This window comes from Hemitrygon akajei, chromosome 2 (genome assembly GCF_048418815.1).
Source record: "Hemitrygon akajei chromosome 2, sHemAka1.3, whole genome shotgun sequence".
Lineage (NCBI taxonomy): Eukaryota > Metazoa > Chordata > Chondrichthyes > Myliobatiformes > Dasyatidae > Hemitrygon > Hemitrygon akajei.
In genome coordinates, this window is record NC_133125.1 from 183700302 (window position 1) to 183706301 (window position 6000).

Below are 6000 nucleotides of genomic sequence, written 5' to 3' on the forward strand. Positions count from 1 at the left end.
TTCACCCTTGACCTAATCAGGTCACCTAAGAGGCTCCACTACAGCCTATTCCTGCATTTGGTGAACCCTTTTCTAAAGTTATTGTGGATTGTGTTGGCCCATTGCCAAAGACTAGAGCTGGCCATCAGTATTTGCTAACCATTATGTGTACAGCATCTAGATCTTCAGAAGCAATACCTCTCAGGAATATCAAAGCTCCAACTGTGTCGAAGGCTCTCATAAAATTTTCCACCCTATTTGGTTTGCCAAAAGAAATCCAGTCTGATCAAGGAAGTAATTTTATGTCAGGGTTATTCCAGCAGGTAATTTACGAACTGGGAGCCAAACAGATTACGTTTTCTGTGTACTATCCAGAATTCCAAGGGGCTGAGAAAGATTCCATTCTACCCGCAAAACCATGATTAGGACCTTCTGTTTTGAAAATGAGAAGGATTGGGATGAGGGAGTTCATTTGCTTCTATTTGCAGGAAGGGATTCTGTGCAAGAGTCCCTAGGCTTTAACCCCTTAGAGCTTGTGTTTGGGCAACAGGTTCGAGGTCCTTTGGCATTGTTAAGAAAGCAATGGACCAGCCAGCAATGACCTGCATATAAATTTGTTGGACTATGTTTTAAAATTCAAGGGCAGATAGCAGAGGGCTTGTAACCTAGCTGGGGAGATTTTAAAATCTGTTCAGAGTAAGATGAAGACCTGGTATGATAAGAGAGCCAGAGCTAGGACACTTAAGCCAGGAGATACAGTGATCGTTCTTTTCCCTGTGCAAACAAATCCTCTGCAGGCCAGATTCCATGGTCCTGTGAAATTGTGTCCAAGGTCAATGATGTCGATTATATTGTCAAAACTCCAGATAGAGGGAGGCCAACACAGCTCTGTCACATTAACATGATTAAGCCGTACTATGAAATGCCAACTGCAGTTGTAGCAGCTGCTGTGAAGCGGGACGGATCTGGGCTCTCTGAAGATTTTCTGGATGACCCTTCTGAGGCCACTTTAAACCAAACATCATTTCGGCTAGATTGCCAAATTCCATTATTTTAGAAAACCTTGATGAAAAACTGGCTCATTTACAACCAGATCAGCAACAGCAAATGAAGCAGTTATCATGAAATTTCAGTATTTGTTCCCTGATTCCAAAAAGAACAACAGTGGCCTCACATGGTGTAGATGTTGATGATGCTAAACCTATAAAACAGCATCCTTATCGCATGAATGTTGAAAAGTATAAACTTGATGATCAAGAAATTGAGTATATGTTAGAAAATGGTATTATTAGGCATTCTACTTCAGATTTGAGTTCATGCTAACTAAACCAGATAGTAGGATCAGGTTTTGCACTGATTACAGAAAGGTGAATGCTATAACGAAAACGGATGCTTATCCAATCCCTAGAGTAGTTGATTGTGTAGACAAGGTTGGAAAAACTAAGTTTCTTACAAAAATCGATCTGTTAAAAGGGTATTGGTATGTTTCATTAACAGACAGAGGTAGAGAAATTTCTGCATTTTAACACCTTCTGGGTTATATAAATACAATGTTCTGCCATTCGGAATGAAAAATGCTTTGGGAACATTTCAGAGAATGATTAATTCTGTAATTCAAGGGTTAGAACATACAGCGGCCTATATTGATGACTTGGTCACAGGAAATGACACATGGGAAGCCCATATCTCTGCAGTAGAAAAACTGTTTGAAAGGCTCTCAAAGGCCAACTTTACAGTTAACTTAGATAAGAATGAATTTGGCCATGCAACTGTGACCTATCTTGGTTACGTTGTAGGTCAGGGCAGGTTGGCTCCTGTTCAGGCAAAGGTTCAGGCTGTCTCTGAGTTTCCCATTTCATTTGGTAAGAACGCTCTTAGAAGATTTCTAGGACTGCTCAGGTATTATCTCAATCTCTGTAAGAACTTTGCTGATATTGCCCTTCCATTGACTAACATCCTGAAGAAGGGTGAGAAATTTGTTTGGACTGAGCCTTGTCAGAAGGCATTTGACAAATTGAAGGCCATCTTGTGTCATCAACCTGTGCTCAGGTCACCTGACTTTGAAAAGCCATTTTCCATAGCAGTGGATGCCAGTGACGAGGCTGCAGGAGAAGTGTTATTACAAAGAGATGATCATGATGACATTGACCATCCTGTGGCATACTTTTCAAAGAAACTCGATAAACATCAAAGAAACCATTCCACAATAGAGAAGGAATTATTGTCACTTGTTTTGGCTTTGCAACGTTTTGATGTTTCCATCTGTACAGCGAGACAGTGAGTTGAGTTGAGTGAGTTGAAGAGATCACTACAGCAGTGGCCGTTCCCAATATTTCTCTGTGTCCAGAAGATTGTGATAATTTGCGGCACACAGTGCATGTTGGGTATGTGACTGTCAATTTGTATGATCCATACTTGGATTTCTGGAGTATTCTGTGGCAACCACTTTTTGTTGATCCATACATGGATTCGGGTGTGTTACGTGGTGACCACTTGTGTTAAGGTATACCCCGTGACTGTCACCTTGTGATATCCCTACGTGGATCTTGGAACTCAGGTGTCACTTTGTTATCTCTGCGTGGACTCTAGTATTTCAGTGATGACCACTCGACTTCTGGAATCTTCTGTGACTGTCACCTTGTTACCCCTGCATGGATCCAGTCTGATCACTTGTCCTCTGGAATGTATGAACCCTTCCTCACAGACACCTGTACCTGTTCCCGTGGATTCCGGAACTTTCTGGATAGCCATCCTAGGACTCTGTTTGAGTGAGACTTGGGAAGAACTGTTTCCAGGCTTCCACAGTTTGTGAGCTAAGATGCATTGCACTGTTAATTTTTGGTTAGGGAAGCAATTGTTTTAATTATCTATATATTGGGTAGATCTTGAAAATATATTTGTTTAACATTAAAATCTGTGTCTGTTGTCTATGGCTGCTGGCACGTTACATGTAGGAGATTGAACTGAGCTAAGGGACAGTGTGCAAATGGTAAAGAGGATGTTGAGGGATTGATCCTCAGTGAGTTTGAGTAATCATTCGGCAGGAATGGGAGGAGAGGACACTGAAGATGATTTTCCATCTATTATATAACAAATAGAATGGAACCCAGCAAGGTGAGACACATCCATCTGGAGAACAAAGAAAATCCTAATTAAAAGATTCAATAAGGTTAAAGATGCAAGTTAATCAATGAGGAAAGCACTTTTGATGTAGTGTACGTGGATCTTAGTTAGGAATTAAATTTGAAATCCTGATGTGGTCTGATACTATCGTGTGGTCTGGTTGGAATGTGACAGATTTGAACATCAGAAAATTGAAAAACAATAAGGATTTTGGAGCAGCAAGAGAATGATGATGGGAGCAGAAATTTGCAAAGACTGTGGTTATCTTCGGGCTTGGTTTCATACAGTGGGGTGAAAATGGAGATTCAATAGCAGGTATGACAACACCTGAAGGCGAAACTATTAAAAATGTCAGTAAACATTGAGACTGAAAGGGAAATAGGTTGATTCAGATGAGTAGAGAGGGCAGCGGTAGGTGTATGTGTGTGTGTGTTTTGTGTTTATAAATGATATACAGAGACTTTTTTGATGTTGCGCTTGGAAAGGAGGTAATACAGAATCCCCACCGTTGAGCACATCGACACAGAGCGCTGTCACAGGAAAGCAGCATCCATCATCAAGGACTTCCATCACCCAGGCCATGCTCTCCTCTCGCTGCTGTCATCGGGTAGAAGGTACCGGAGCTTCAGAACCCACACCACCAGGTTCAGGAACAGTTACAGGTGTCCCCCGATTTACACCACTTTGCTTTTATGAGAGACCTACATTTGTACCTGTTTTTGCTAACTGAAAGAAATCTGAAGAGGATTTTCGCTTTTACTAAGAAAGGCACCCAGTTTAAACTTGTGTTCACCCTGAGAAAGACTACCATGACCGTGAAGCCTTGCGCGGGCAGATGTGTGCGCATGCGTATACATGCATATTTTTTTTCTACAAATCGGTTTTTGGCTAAATCTTTCCGATTCTGGTAAGTGAAACTACACTGTACATACATTATTTCTACTTTATATAGAAAAAAGGTGCCCACGTTTAACTTGTGTTTACCCCGAGAAAGACTACCATGACCGTGAAGCCTTGCACGGGCAGGTCTGTGCGCATGCGTGCACGTGCCGATTTTTGGTATGATTTGGTAGGTTATTTTTTGGGTCTGGGAACGCTCGAAAATGTTTCCCACATAAATTAATGGTAATTGCTTCTTTGCTGTACGCCATTTCGGCTTACAAAAGGTTTGATAGGAACGCTCTACTTTCAAATAGCAGGGAAAACCTGTATTACCCTTCAACTATCAGACTCTTAAACCAGAGGGGATAACTTAACATGAAAAAATCTGCAGATGCTGGAAATTCAAAGCAACACACAAAATGCTGGAGGAACCCAACAGGTCAGTGCCTTCTGCACCCACGCTGAGCTCATCGACTTCATCAACTTTGCCTCCAACTTCCACCCTGTCCACAAATGTGTTTGATCTATTTCTGATGTCTCTCTCCCCTTTCTCAATCTCTCTGTCTCTATCTCTGGAGACATTCTATCCACCAAGATCTTGTATAGGTGGTGGATACGTGGAATGCACTCCCATTGACAGTGGTAGAGACGAATACAATAGCGTCTTTTAAGAGACTCTTAGATAGGCACATGGAACTTAGAATAGCAGAGGACTATGTGGTAGGGTAATTCTGGGCCATTTCCAAACTAGGTTACATAGTTGGCACAACATTGTGGGCCGAAGGGCCTGTAATGCGCTGTAAATTTCCATGTTCTATAATCTCACAGCTCCCTGCACTATAGCTCTTCCCACTCTGTCACGTAAAATTGTCGTCCACTTCTCTTAGCTCTTCCATCTCCACAGCATCTGCTCTCAGGATGAGGCTTTTCATTTCAGAACTAATGAGATGTTGGCCTTCTTCAAAGAAAGGGGCTTTCCTTCCTCCACCATCAATGTTGCCCTCACCCACATCACTTTCATTTTGTACACGTCTGCCCTCACCACATCCTCCCACCACAATACCAGGGATAGGGCCTGTTGTCCTCACCTACTCCCCATTAGCCTCTGCATCCAGCACATAATTGTCCGTAACTTTCACCATCTCCTACGGCATCCCAGCACCAAGCACATCTTCACCACCACCCCCAGCACCCCACTTTCTGCTTTCTGCAAGGATCACTCCCTGTGCAACTCCCTTGTCCACTCGTCCCTTCCCAACAATCTCCCTCCTGGTACTAATCCTTGCAAGCAAAACTATTGCCACATCTGCCCCTACACCTCTTCATTCCTTTTATTCAATTGTCTTCTGCCCTCTCGTATCAAATTCCCCCTCCCCCAGCCCTTTATCTCTTTCACTAATCAACTTCCCAGTTCTTAACTTCACTCCGTCCCCCTCTCACCTTGTCCTTCTTCCTCTCCTCCCCCCACCTCTTCCAGGTGTAAAGCCCTGGTTCACACCTTTACTGTTGTGTTGTCGGTATTTCATTCGGCAGCTCGGCTTTCAGCCTGGTTAGGTCATTGTTGAAGATAAGGGATGATGTGGAATGTGTGCCAGGAGATTTTCTGATGAGGGACAGTAAGGTTGTGCTTGGGGTTTTTTTGTTTGAGAGGAGATGAAGAGGGAAGATGCTGGGGAGAACCAGCCGTAACATACGATCTGGTGAGAGACCTGTTTGTTCAAGTTGAACTGTGAGCGACGTTCAGAAGGTGTGTGTCCTTTCATGTTGACCGAGGGCCCAGCCCGTGAGTGACAGAGAAGTTCAAGATGAGCTCCAACTTGTGCACATTTGACTGTTTAATTAGAATGGGCTTTTTTCTTTTTGTTATTCTTTACTAACCCTTCATTTAAGATTCATAAATATAATTCCTTTAATCGTACGCAGTGTACTGTGTTATTTTGTGGCATTAATTTGTAACAGGGTAGTAATTGACACAACACCCACACAGATCTGGGGTGGGATCAAGCATGCCTCAAT